Raw genomic sequence first — 15,173 nt, forward strand, 5'->3', positions numbered from 1 at the left:
TGATAGATTAATAACTACCACAAATTGTCATTTTCTAAGAGGTACTTGAAGCTACTGTGTTGCTGATTGTATCACTCGGGCTAAGATGTTCTGATTGATCTAATCAGTTGTCCTTCCTGGTATAATGAAAATGAGATAGCCTTAGAGCCATTACAGACTCAAAACCTAAAGACCAGCTATATCTGGAAGACACCTCTGAGAACCAATCATTCCATAAGGGTTCTAAATACATCAACAAAGATACTTACAATAAGCAACTTCAAAGTATCAACCCAGGAACTAAACCAAGGACTGTACCAAAAAAAAAAATGAGAAGACATTTCAGTAAGGCACAAACTCAGACTTCTACACCACAAAAGGCAAATTCTGGGGGAAACGAGGTGGAAAAGTCTGATAATCAACCACCTGGACACCCTGAACTGATAGCACAGGAAGTAACAAAACAGATGAATGAGGCTTTAGAAAAATTCAAAGCAGAAATAATTTCCCAGATAACTACAGAGATGGTGAGCAGAGTGAAAGACATGATTAGAGACTCTAGAACAGAAACAGATAAAAAATAGATGAGCTCAGAAACATGCTGGAAGCCATGAATGCCCAGCATAAGAAAGAAATGGAAACCATGATCGCTCAACATAAGAAAGAAATGGCATCCATGAAACCAATTCAAAGAGATATTCAGAAGACTAAAATCTCCATTGAAAGCATGCAGAGCAGATTAAGGGAATCTGAAGATAGAATATCAGATATGGAAGACAGGATTGCAGTTAAGGACCATGACAACAGAGACTTCTTCAAAATAGTAAGAGACCACAAGAAATCAATCCAGCAGCTGCAAGATGATGCAAAGAATAACATATGACTGATAGGAGTCCATGAGAAAACAGGAGAAAGTACAACTGACATAAAAAAAACTGTTCACAGAAGTAATAGTAGAAAACTTCCCAGACAGAGGTGGAGAACTGGACATACAGACATATATGGCATATAGAACTCAAACTAGCCATGATCAAAAAGAATCTACACATAGACATATAATACTCAAGATCCCAGAAACCCAACAGAAGAACAAAATCCTACAGGCAGTTAGAGAAAAGAAACAAATCACCTATAAAAGAAAGCCCATCAGAATCACGGAAGATTTTTCAAAACAAACCCTCAAGTCAAGGAGAGCCTGGAGTCAAGTATTTCAAGCCCTAAAAGAAAATAACTTCCAACCTAGACTGTTGTACCCTGCAAAATTATCTTTCAAAATCAGTGGGGAAATTAGATACTTTCATGACAAAGAACACCTGAGAAATTTCATGAATACCAAACCAGCACTCCAAACAATAATAGTAAGCAATATCCTAGAAAAAGGCAATGAAAAATTCCATGAGCCCCAACAGAGGGAAGCCATCAGGCAAGGTAAGAAACTACAGTGAAAGGGGGGAAAAATAAGAAATAAAAGAGCCAACAAGAGCAAAACATCATGACAAGGATGAGTCCATATCTATCTATTATAACTATGAATGTTAATGGCCTCAATTCACCAATTAAAAGAAATAGACCAACAGAATGGATTAAGAAGCAAAATCCAGCAATATGCTGTATACAAGAAACACACCTAACTCAAAAAGAAATTCATAGACTGAAAGTTAAAGGATGGAAAATAGTTCTCCATGCAACAGGAACCAAGAAAAAAGCAGGGGTAGAAATCTTATTTACAGACAAAGTAGATTTCAAACCAAATCTAACTAAGAGAGACAGAGATGGTCACTACATTCTTGTGAAGGGAACAAACCAAGAAGAAGAGATGACAACCCTAAATATATATGCACCAAATACGAATGCCCCCAACTATACAAAACAAATATTAATGGACATGAAAAACCAAATAAGCTCTAATACAATTGTAGTGGGGGACCTCAATACCCCATTATCACAAATAGACAGATCATCCAGACAACAAATTAACAATGAAATTCTAGAACTGAACCAAGTTATTGAACAAAAGGACTTAATAGACATTTGCAGAGTGTTCCACCCCACAAAATCAGAATACACATTCTTTTTGGCTGCACACAGGTCATTCTCCAAAATAGACCACATGCTAGCTCATAGGATACATCTAAGTAAATGTAAAAGAATTGAAGTTACACCCTGTATATTATCAGACCATAGTGCAATAAAATTGGAGATCAATAACATAAGAAACTGCAAAACTCCCCAAAACACATGAAAATTGTATAACACCCTCCTGAACAACCAATGGATCACAAAGGAAATTAAAGAAAAAATTGGACAGTTTCTACAAGTAAATGATAATGCCAGTACAACATACAGGAATCTATGAGACACAATGAAAGCAGTTCTATGCAGGAAATTCATAGCAGTCAATGCCCTTATTAGGAAAACAGAGAGCTCAAATAACCAATCTAATGCAGAACCTCAAGCACCTAGAAAAAGAAGAGCATAACAAACCCAAAGCTCATACAAGAGAGGAAATTATAAAGATCAGATCAGAAATCAATGCAATGGAGATTAAGAGAATGATACAAAAAATTAATGAATCAAAGAGTTTGTTTTTCAAAAGAATAAATAAAATTGATAAACCTTTAGCCAACTTTTTAAAAAAAGGAAAGAAAAGGCTCAAATCATGCAATTAAGAACAAAAAAGGTGAAGTCACAACAGACCCAGCAGAAATCCAGAGGATCATCAATACCTTCTTTGAGAACCTACACTCTAATAAAATGGAAAACACAGAAGAAATGGACAGATTCCTAGATACAAACAAATTACCAAAGCTAAATGAAGAAGATATAGAAATTCTAAACACCCCAATTACAATGAGTGAAAATGAAAATGTAATAAAAAATTTACCAACAAAGGAAAGCCCAGGTCCTTATGGCTTCACTGCTGAATTCTACAAGACATTCAAGGAAATTGAAAGGGAAGCAATACTTCCAAATTCATTCCTGGAAGCAAGTGTTACTTTGATTCCAAAACCAGGGAAAGACCCAACCCAAAAAAGAGAACTACAGGCCAATCTCCCTAATGAACATAGATGCAAAAATCCTCAACAAGATACTGGCAAACAGAATACAGAGGGTCATCACGAAGATCATACACCACGATCAAGGCAGATTTATCCCAGGGATGCAAGGATGGTTCAACATTCGTAAATCAATAAATGTAATACACTATATTAACAGAGTCAGGGACAGAAACCATATGATCATCTCAATAGATGTAGAAAAGGCATTTGACAAAATCCAACACCCATTCATGGTAAATAAAAAACCTACATAAAATTGGAATAGAAAATCTTTATCTCAACCTGATTAAGGCTATCTATGAAAAACCAACAGCCAACATAATACTAAATGGTCAAAAACTGAAAACTTTCACTCTAAAATCAGGAACAAGACAAGGATGCCCACTATCACCACTCCTGTTCAATATAGCTCTGGAAACATTAGCCACAGCAATTAGAAAAGAGAAAGAAATCAAAGGAATAAAGATAAGAAAGGAAGAAGTGAAACAGTCATTATTTGCTGATGATATGATACTTTACATAGAAGACTCAAAAAACTCAGCCAAAAGACTTCTAGACTTAATTGACAAATTCAGTAGAGTAGCTGGATACAAGGTCAACACTCAAAAAACAATAGCCTTCTTATACACAAATAGCAGACTCACTGAGAGAGAAATTAGGGAAACAATTCCTTTTACAATAGGATCCAAAAAAAAGAGAAATATCTAGGAATCAATCTAACAAAAAAAGCAAAAGACCTCTACACTGAAAACTATAGCACTCTGAAAAAGGAGATCAAGGAAGATATAAGAAAATGGAAAGACATCCCTTGTTCCCAGGTAGGCAGAACCAATATAGTGAAAATGGTCATACTTCCAAAACTACTATATAGATTTAATGCAATGCTAATTGAAATTCCAACAATATATTTCACAGAACTAGAGAAAGCAATCCAAAAATTCATTTGGAAGCAGAAGAAACCTAGAATAGCAAAAGCAATTCTAGGCAACAGAGATATGGCTGGGGGTATCACAATCCCCAACTTGAAATTATACTACAAAGCTACTGTGATAAAAACAGCATGGTACTGGCAAAGAAACAGACCCATGGATCAGTGAAATAGATTAGAAGATGCAGAAACAACTTCAGACATACTCAGTCACCTCATCTTTGACAAAGGATCTAACCACTCTCATTGGAGGGAAGATAGCCTATTTAATAAATGGTGTTGGAAAAACTGGATTTCAACCTGCCAAAGATTAAAACTAGACCCATATGTATCACCATGCACTAAACTAAGATCAAAGTGCATTAAAGATCTAAATATTAAGACAGAAACACTAAACTTGCTGAAAGATAAGTTAGGTAGACCTCTTGAAGACACTGGCATAGGAAAAGACTTTATGAACAAAACTTCAGTAGCACAGGAACTAGCACAAAGTATCAACAACTGGGATCTCATCTTATTAAAAACCAAGAGAAACCACCAACAGAGCTAAGAGACAACCTACAATGTGGGAAAAATTTTTTAGCAGCTGTACCTCAGACAAAAGTCTACTATCGAGAATATATAAAGAACTGAAAAAATCAGACCCCAAATTCAAAGACCCAATTGAAAAATGGGCATCTGAAATGAACAGATTTTTCTCAAAGAAGTAAAAGCAGCAAATAAATATATGAAAAAATGTTCAACATCACTGTTCATTTGAGAGATGCAGATGAAAACAACACTGAGATTCCACCTCATCCCAGAAAGAATGGCTGCCATCGAGAAATCAACCAATAACAAATGCTGGCGGGGTTGGGGAGAAAGGAACCCTTCTCCATTGTTGGTGGAAGTGCAGACTGGTGCAACCACTATGGAAATCAGTATGGAGATATCAAAGAACTAGGACTAGAGGTCCCATTTGACCAAGCTATTCCCCTGCTGGGTATCTTCCCAAAGAATTAAAAGAATCATACCACAGCCATATGTGTTCATCCATGTTTATAGCGGCACAGCTAGTAATAGCTAAATCTTGGAAACAGCCCCAGTGCCCATCAACTGGAAACTGGATAAAGAAGTTGTGGGGTTTTTTTATAAAATGGCATTCTACTCAGCCATAAAAAATGAGAAATTAGAGACATTTATAGCTAAATGGATGCATATTGAGGCCATACTCTTAACTGAAATAAATAGGACATACATGTGTAAATACCGAATAGTTTTTCTAGTGTGGGAAACTGAAAGGGTAAATAAGGATTAAAACGATTAAAATGAATAATTGATAATTTGAAATAGGAAAAGGTCCAAAGGTGTAGGGGTGGTGGGAGGGGAAGGGGAAAGGAAAGAAGGGAAAGGAAAAATCATGAGAAAAGAAAAATAATGGAAACAAAGTCTGTGTAAATAGGGAAGGGTGGAGGGGGTTAAAGGAGCACAGGTAATGGGGAAAAAATAAGAACCAAAATACATCAGGTACAGGTATGAGCACCCAATGATAAATGTAAACATACTGCATACCTAAGATGTACCAATAAAAGAATTTAAGGGAAAAAAAAAAAAGAAAAGGATGAAAAGGGTGAAATCACAATGAATCCTGCAAAAATCCAGATCATTAATACCTACTTTAAGAACCTGTATTTTAATAAGATGGAAAACATAGAAGAAATGGATAGATTCCTAGATACATATGATTTACTAACACTGAATTAAAAAGGTATAAATATTCTAAGTATTCTAATATTAGTCAATGAAATTGAAGATGTAATTAAAAACCTACCAACAAAGAAAATCCCAGGTCCTGATGGATTCACTGCCAAATTCTACAAGAAATTTAGAGAAGATTTAATGCCAGTACTTCTCAAACACTTTAATGAAATTGAAAGCAACACTCCCAATCTCATTTCTAGAAGCAAGCATTACCCTGATACCAAAACCAGAGAAGGATCCAACCAAAAAGAAAGCCACAGGCCAATTTCCCTAATGAACATAGATGAAAAAATCTTAAATAAGATACTGGCAAAAAATGCAGCAAATCATCAAGATTATATACCATGACCAGGTAGGATTCATCCCAAGGATGCAGGGATGGTTCAACATATGCAAATCAATAATATTAATAGAGCCAAGGACAAAACCCACATGATCATCTCAATAGATGCAGAAAAAGCATTTGACAAAGTCCAATACTCATTTATGTTTAAACCCTACTGAAAATCGGATTAGATGGTCTTTATCTCAGTCTGATAAAAGCCATCTATGACAAACCAACAGGCAACATAATACTAAAGATACAAAAACTAAAAGCATTCACTCTAAAATCAGGAACAAGACAAGGATGTCCACTATCACCATTCCTATTGAATATACTTCTGGAAACATTAGCCACAGCAATTAGACAAGAGAAAGAAATAAAAGAAATAAGGATAGAAAAGGAAGAAGGTAAATTACCATTATTTGTGGATGACATGACACTCTACACAGAAGACTCAAAAAAACTCCACCAAAAGATTTCTAGACTTTATAACCAATTTCAGTAGCATAGCTGGATACGAAGTCAACACTCAAAAAATCAATAGCATTCTTGTATACAAATAACAAACTCATTGAGAGAGAAATTAGGGAAACTATACCTTTCACAATAGCATCCTAAAAATGAAATACTTAGAACTCAATCTATTGAAGGAAGTACAAGACCTTTCCATTGAAAGCTACGGCACTCTGAAAAAGGAGATAAAAGAGATCAGAAATAGAAAGATAACCCTTGTTCTTGGGTAGGAAGAACCAATATAGTGAAAATGGTCATACTCTCAAAATTCTTATATAGATTTAATGCAATCCTTATCAAAATAACAATAGCATACCTCACAGAATTAGAGAAATCAATCCTAAAATTCATTTGGAACCAGAAGAGACCTAGAATAGCAAAAGCAATTCTGGGCAATGAAGACAAGGCAGTGGGCATCACAATCCCTGACTTTAAATTCTACGACAAAGCTACAATGATAAAAACAGCATGGTACTGGCAAGAAAACAGACCCAAGGACCAATAGAACAGATTAGAAGATGCACAAACAACTCCAAACACACTCAGCCACCTTATCTTTAAGAAAGGAGCCAAACACCTCACTGGAGGAAAGATAGCTTCTTCAATAAATGGTGCTGGGAAAACTGGCTTTCCATACCCTGAAGATTAAAATTAGACCCATATCTTTTACCATACACTAAAAGAAAATAGAAATGGATGAAAAATATACATTTTAAAACAGAAACACTAAGCCTGCTAGGACACAGAATAGGTAGAACCCTTGAACACATTGGTGACTTTATGAACAAAATGCTGATTGAACAGAAAATATCCCAGACAATCAACAAGTGGGATCTTCTTATTAAAAAAGCTTTTGCACAGCAAAAAGAACAACCAACAGAGTGAAGAAACAACCTACAGTGTGGAAAAAAGTCTTGCCAGCTGTTCCTCAGACAAAGGACTAATACCCAGAATATATAAAGAACTCAAAAAATCAGACCCCCCCCAAATTTAAAGACCCAATACAAAAATGGGAATTTGAAATGAACAGATACTTCTCAGATGAAGAAGTAGAAATGGCAAATAAATGTATGAAAAAGTATTCACATCACTGGTCATTCAAGAGTTGCAAATTAAAACAATGCTGAGATTCTATCTCACTCCAGAAAAAAAATGGCTGTTATCAAAAAATCAACCAATAACAAATGCTGCAAGGGCTGTAGGGAAAGAGGAACCCTACTCCACTACTGGTGGGAGTGTAGACTGGTGCAACCACTGTGGAAATCAGTATGGAGATTCCTCAAAAAACTAAAACTAGAGGCTCCATTTGACCCGGCAATTCCCCTTCTTGGTATCTTCCCAAAAGAATTAAAAGAATCATACCACAGTGATATATGCACATCCACGTTTATAGCCACACAGTTTGTATTAGCTGAATCCTGGAAATAGCCCAAATGCCGAGCAACCAATCAATGATAAAGAAGATTTTTTTTAATGCAATGGAGTACTACTCTGTCTTAAGGAAGGATAAACTTGAGACTTGCTAGGTAAATGTATCCACCTTGAGACCATTCTCTTAAGTGAAATAAATCAGACACACATATTCAAATACAGTATTGTTTCCCTGGTGTGAGAAACTGAAAGCATAAATAAGGACTAAAATGTATAATAGATATTGTGAAATAAAAAGAAAATGTTCAAATGGGAAGGGGAACAAGGGAGGGAAGAGGGAGAAAGGAAGAAAGGGAAAAGGAAAAAACAGAATAAAAGGAAAAATGGAAACAAAGCTTTTGTAAATAAGGAGGGGAGGAAGGGTTGAAGAAAGGGTAGGCAAATGGAAAAAAAGATGAAGGAAGATGTATCAAGTTCAGGTACAAATTCCCTATGATGAATGTTATCATCATGTATATCTAAAATGTACCAATGAAATTAATTTTAAAATATTAAATGTTCTTTTTAGGTACAGTTTTGATTTTTAAAGTCTATTTGTTTGATAGTAACATAGCTAATCCACCTCTCTTTCGGTTACTATTTGAATGTTTCATTTTTTTCATTCTTTAATTTTCAATCCACAAGTGTTCTCAAATGTGTGTGATGCAGACCACATATTCATTGGATCCTGTCCCTTAAAAATCCATTCGCTAATCTTTGTCTTTTGATTGGAGTGCTTAATACATCCACACTTACAGTAACATCACTATGGCCAGGCTCATGCCTACTCATTGGTTTTCTATATGTCTTGTGTCTTTTTGTCCATCTCTTTCTCCATTACCACCTTCTTCTATACTGATAGATATTTCCTAATGTGCCCTTTAGTTCCTTTTCTTTCTTATAGTTCTAGAATAAGTTTCTTAGTGGCTGTTCTAATGATTAAAATTTTCATCTTAAATGGGAACAATCTAGTTTGAGTAAATATTCTTCTCTATTATCTTCAATTATTTATGGTATTTTTCAGTTTTAATTCACCTGGAATTTTTTTCCATTTTGTGAGACAGGATCCTAACTTTCCCACCAAATGAAGGGCCTGTTGTCCCAAACCTACTGTCTCACCGGTCTGTTTTGGACTCTAGAGTTTGTCCCACTGATCTGTTATGTAGTCTTGCCAACAATTCAGTGTTAACTAATGTATTTGATTCACATAGGATGGTTTTGGCTGAAAATACAAATACTTTACTCAAAGTAGCTTGAACAACAGTATTTTTACTGCCAGGCACAAGTCCAGGAGTAGTTGGACTGGAAGTTGCTCACAGATGCAGATGTTTCCGTCCTCCTTCCCACCATTTGTCAGAGTGCTGACTTATATTTTCAGGATTGTTGGCTCATGGTATCAGGATGGCTGCTGCAACTCCAGATATTGCATCCTCCTGAAAATGTATCCTGGAGAGGAGCCCATATTCTTTAGGATTGCAGTAGCTGTGAATGTTAGAAACCTCAGAACACCAGTGGTTTAAATAAGACAAAAGTGTCCTTTATTTTTATGTGACGTGTAATGCAGGAAGTGCAGGGCTGGTATGTGACAGTAACTGATGCTTGTCTGCCTTTCTGCTCTGCCACAGCTGAGCTTGAGATCCTGGTCCAAGATGGCAGCACCTGCATCATGAGTTCAGGGTGGAGAAGGAGAAAATAAGAGGACAGGGATATGTGTGCTGCTCTGAAGGAAGTTTCTGGGAGGCTGTTGAGTGACACTTCCTGTTGTGTTGCATCCATCAGAACTTAGTACATGGCCACAACTACTTCAAGACGGGTTGGAAGTCACTGTCTTTGTTCTGTGGGACCTTGGGAGCAGCTCATAACTGGGATCCGGTGCAGCACAATAAAAGGCAATGGAGGACGGAGTGATTACTGGTCCTGTAAAGTGTCTCTTGCACCCTCTCACTTCTTATCCTGAGGAAAGTTTCTCCCAGGTATGTCCCTTGGTCTCCTTGGGCTCAGCTGTACTGAATAGAGGTGCCCCAGCTGCATGGGAAGCTGGAGGGAGAATCTGCCCTCAGTCTCTGCCATGGCAGGCAAATAATACCCAGATAAGACAGGGAGTGGATGTTTCACTAGGCACCAAGAGCACCAGATACCATTATTTCTATAATACATGTTAGTGTCCCTTCACATTGTTTTATTCATTTTTGTCTTTTCTCTTTATAATTGACATCATCGGAGTTTACACAGCTTATCAAATTTCACTCTGTCCATGCCTCCTCCCTATATGGAGGGTCCAAGTCTCTGATTTGAGTCTCCTGTGACACTGAGCTATTTAGACCCCAGGGTTCTGACAGGTTAGACAGGTGGCGGACTTCTCAGAAGGGCAGGTTGCTCACCTGGTCTGCACATGCTGAGGCCTAACTCTGCAGATGCTCGCAGTCTGAAATCCTTTGGGGATGCAGCTCGCTAAACTGGCTGCCTGAGGCAGGGCTGGAAGCCAGGGCTCATTAGTGCCTGCAGTTCAGCTGGGTGTGCGCCCTGGGAGCTGCTGCCAGCCGAGCCTCGTTAGGTTCCTCAGGGTGTCCAGGCTGAGTCCTCAGGCCCTCTCCTTGTCCAGCTCACCGTTTTGATGAGCTCATTAGAAACTCTGTAACAAGGCGGGCATTTCCAGACTATTAGCGGCAGGGGTGATGTGAAGGTAGAGCCCAGGGGAGCAGCTACTTCAGGGATAGGAAAAACAAGCTTCAGTCCAAGGTGGCGCTGACTCGTGTGCGACAGGGCTGGAATGGAAGTGAGTGGCCCATGGTGGTTTCTGTTGGAGTCGGCACAGGGTGGGCCAGAGAACCTGTGCTGGGGCCCAGGTGGCTGTGTCGTCTCTAGACAGACAGGGAGCATCGTGAAGCACTGGTAACATTTGCCTCTTTCTGAATACTCCTTACTCAGACAATTAATTAATTGGAAAGCTAATGAAAATTACAACAAAACTTCACACCTGGCTGACGTCGGTGTCCTCTAATACACTGCTATTCAATTTAAAGCTGTACTGGTTTAAGAGCTGAAAAAGCACATGAGTCTCTTTTCTTCCCAGACCCAAATCTCATCACATAATACAAAAGATAGTGTGTGAAAAGTAAGAGATGCACAACAATTTGGAGAACCAAGAAAGAATGTCATTGGCAGGTGGGCAGTTTGAAGAATTCTTCAGAAAGGAAAAGATGTGTGCAGTAACCAATATGGTGCAGCCCAGTGGCTGAGTGTACAGGAGATGGATCCATGGAGGTCCACAAGGCAGAGTGACCAGTGCAGACCAATCAGCCCTCACTGGTGCCCCCATGGTCCACAGCAGTGTCTGTCTTCAGGTTAAAGGGGTCTTTCATAAAAAATGGAGCCAGAGAGGTGTGGTCAGATGTAGGCAGCTCAGATTCCAAAAGAGTAGACTCTGCTACATCCTGTTCATCATGTGAACAATGGGATAATTGTACATTACGTAGTGCAGAAAAACAAATGGCTCCAAAACAAAACAAAAAGACAAGGGACAAAAGAAGTCTTGGAAAAAAATAAGAAAGCAAAATATATTTTGAGCCCTCATGACTTTTGATAAGGAATGTAACACAGTGTTGTTTTTAAATGAAATTAGTTCTGAAATGATATTAGCATTTGAGTGCTGGGTTAATGGAAAGAGTGTGGGAATGTCTTCTGTTCTTGAGGAAAGAAAACTCATAAATACAAAACATAACATGCATTTAAAATGTAGGTAGGAGAATGGGAATAAATGTGTAGTTCACAGCCGCCATCTTAAGCTCCTAGGGCAGAGAAGCTGACCTGATCCCAGCACTCAGAAGGAAGCTCCCCCTCTGCCATCCCAAGCTCCTAGGGCAGAGAAGGTGAGCTGGTCCCAGCACCGGAAGGAAGCTCCCCACCTCCATCCCAGGCTCCGAGGGCAGAGAAGCTGAGCCAGTCCCAGCACCCAGAAGGAAGCTCCCCCCGCTGCCATCCCAAGCTCCTAGGGCAGAGAAGGTGAGCCTCGAGGGCGCCAGAAGCACCACCCACCCCACATGGAAATGAGAAGACACGTAAACAAGCCTCAAAAACAGACTTCTGGATCACCTACAGCAACCCCAAAGGGAAACGAGATGGAACACTCTGATACTCAACTACCTGGACTCTCTGAACTGGCAACAAAAGAGGATCTGGGAAAAATGAAATCAGAAATAATTACTCAGATAACAGCAAAGATTTTGCTCATGGTGCAAGACATGATTAATAAATCTAGAGAGGACACAGATAAAAAAATAGAAGATCTGAGGAACATGATGGAATCCCAACATAGGAAACAAATGGAATCCATAAAACAGATGCAAACAGATTTCCAGGAGATTAAAAACTCCATTGAAAGTCTGCGCAGCAGAATGAACCAATGTGAGGATAGAATTTCAGATATAGAAGAAAAGATTGCAATTAGTGACCAGGAAAAGAAAAATTGTTTTAAAATTGTAAAGGAACACAAGAAATCAATCCAGCAGCTGCTAGACAATGCAAAGAAGAATAACATAAGACTGATTGGAGTCAATGAAGAAAGAGGAGAGAGTGCAGATGACATAAAAAAAACTGTTCACAGAAGCGATGGCAGAAAACTTCCTAAGCAGGGGAAAAGAACTTCACATACAGATAAGTGAGGCATATAGCACTCCAAATAGCCTGAATCAAAAAATATCTACACATAGGCATATAATAGTTAGGATTCCAGAAATCCAACAGAAGAACAAAATTCTACAAGCAGTGAGAGAAAAGAAACAAATCACATACAAAGGAAAGCCCATCAGAATCACAGCAGACTTCTCAATGCAAACCCTCAAGGCAAGAAGAGCTTGCAGTGATGTATTTCAAGCCCTAAAGGACAACAGCCTCCATCCCAGAATGATGTACCCTGCAAAACTATCTTTCAAAATTCATGGAGAAATAAGATACTTTCATGATAAAGAGCACCTCAGGAACTTCATGAATATCAAACCAGAACTCCAAAAAATTTTAGACAATATTCTAGGAAAAGACAATGAGGATCACAACCCCAGGAAACCCAGCAGAATGAATCCATTGGGCATGACAAATTAAATGCAAAGGGGAAGAATCCAACAAAAGGAAAAAGTCATGACAAGGCTTTTAAAACTTTTAACTTCATCTCCCTAATGAGTGTACAATTCAATCTTGTTATTGTACTGATTAGTATTTTTCTGATTCTAGAGTTGCACACCTTTCCTTGTGCTTTACTGGCTATTTATCATCTTCTTATGTCTACTTTTTAAATGGGTTGTCTATTAATGAGCTCTAAGAATTCTTTATATATTCTGGTCATAGGTTATATGCATTGTAAATATGGTCTGTTTAAGGACTACTTTTCATTTTAATGATGTCGTTTAAAGTTCTAAATTTTGATGGAATCTCATTTATCAATTTTTTTCTTTTATACATCATGTCTTTTGTATACTAGGTAGTTCTTGCCTACCCTGAATTCGTAAACATTTTCCCTTACAATTTCTTCGTAAAGTTTTATACTTTTAGGCTTTCATATTTAGGTTCATAGATCCCTTCAGGTAATTTTCATGTATGGAAATAAAGGGTTGAGGTTAATTTTTTATGTATGGATACCAGGCATTCTAGTGCCATTTGCTGAAAACACTATCTCTTTCTTGGCTCTTGAATTGAGTTTATATTCTATAAAATGCTAATGGTAAATAATCTTTCAAAACTCAGTGGACCATATATGTGTGGTTCTATTTCTAGATTCTCTGTTTTATTCCAATGATCTATATGTCTTTCTTTACACCAACACTGCCTTGATTATTGTAGCTTTAGAAGAAGTCTTAAAATTAGGTACTAAACGTTTTCCAAAACTGTTTTTTTTTTGTTTTTTAAAAACTTTTCTAGGTCCTTTGTGCTCCTACATAACTTTTAAATTTCAGTATCCAGTTCTTCATTTATAGCAAGTATGCACTGACCTGAATTTTTATATATACCTTGTGTTTTCTAATCCTGCTAAATTCAAATACAAGTTCCAGGGGCTTCTAGAGATTTCTTAGTATTTTCTCTGTAGATGATCATTTCATCTACATATAAAGATTTTGCTTCTACCTTGCCAATCCTATCCTAATTGTGTCATTTTATTGACAGACTATTTTGGTGGGGCCTAGGTTTCAAAGTTTAATGGACAGATAAAGAGTAAGCATATCTGCCCTTGTTCCCAACCTTAAGGAGAAAGCATTGTATCTTCTCCATTCATATAAGGTGTTCTCACTGGAAGTATGGAGTACATGTCTTTGATCTGTTGAGAAGGTTCTGTTCTACTTCTAGACTCCTGATAGCTTTTACCATGAACAGCTGTAGAATTTAGTCCAATACTTTTTCTCCAACTAGTGACAGGATCATATGGCTTTTTCCTTTCCTCTGTTAAAATGATGACTTTTGGGGGTGGATCTTCCAATGCTGAACCAACACTGCCATCCCTATAACAAAACCACTTTCTACATACTGCCAGATCTGACTTTAGTCAGATAGTTTCTTTTGTTAAACAAATTTCTATCCATGATCATACTTTTTTCTTCTATTATCTTTATCAAGTTTTAGGATTAGCACAATGTTGATTTCCTAAAATGATGGGAGAAGTGTTCCTTCTTTTTTCTGCTTTAATTGTTTGATATAACTTATCAGTTAAAATGTATATGAGCCTGCTGTTGTCATACAGGTAGGTTTTCAAGTTAGGAATATACTTTCTTTAATAGGTGCTACTTTGCTGGGGATTTAGCTCAGTGGTTCTGCCACCTGCCTTGCAAGCGGAAGGACCCAAGTTCAATCCCCGGTACCAAAAAAAAAGAAATAGTTGCTACCCAAATTTTGTATTTCCTCCAGAGTTAGTTTCATTAATTTATCTTCCAAGGTACTTCTTAGAAATTGTCAAATTTATTTCAAAAAAGATTTTTGTAATATGCTTTCTTTATCCTTTTAAATTCTGTAAAATCTGTGGTAATGTCTCATAGATCTTGATATTGTAATTTTAAAATATATAATTGATATTGTGTAACAGGAAGAAAAGGTCTAAAGGTGCAGGGGAAGTGGGAGGGGTAGGGGAAAGGAAAAAAGGGAAAAGAAAAATATGAGAAAAGGAAAAAAAAGGAAACAAAATCTTTGCAAATAGGGAAGGGTGGAGGGTGTGAAGGGAGGGCAAGGGAAGGGGGAAAAA

The sequence above is a fragment of the Heterocephalus glaber genome, unplaced genomic scaffold (assembly GCF_053883595.1).
Source record: "Heterocephalus glaber isolate CG9 unplaced genomic scaffold, H.glaber_assembly_v1.0 deba00001004, whole genome shotgun sequence".
NCBI classification, from domain to species: domain Eukaryota; kingdom Metazoa; phylum Chordata; class Mammalia; order Rodentia; family Bathyergidae; genus Heterocephalus; species Heterocephalus glaber.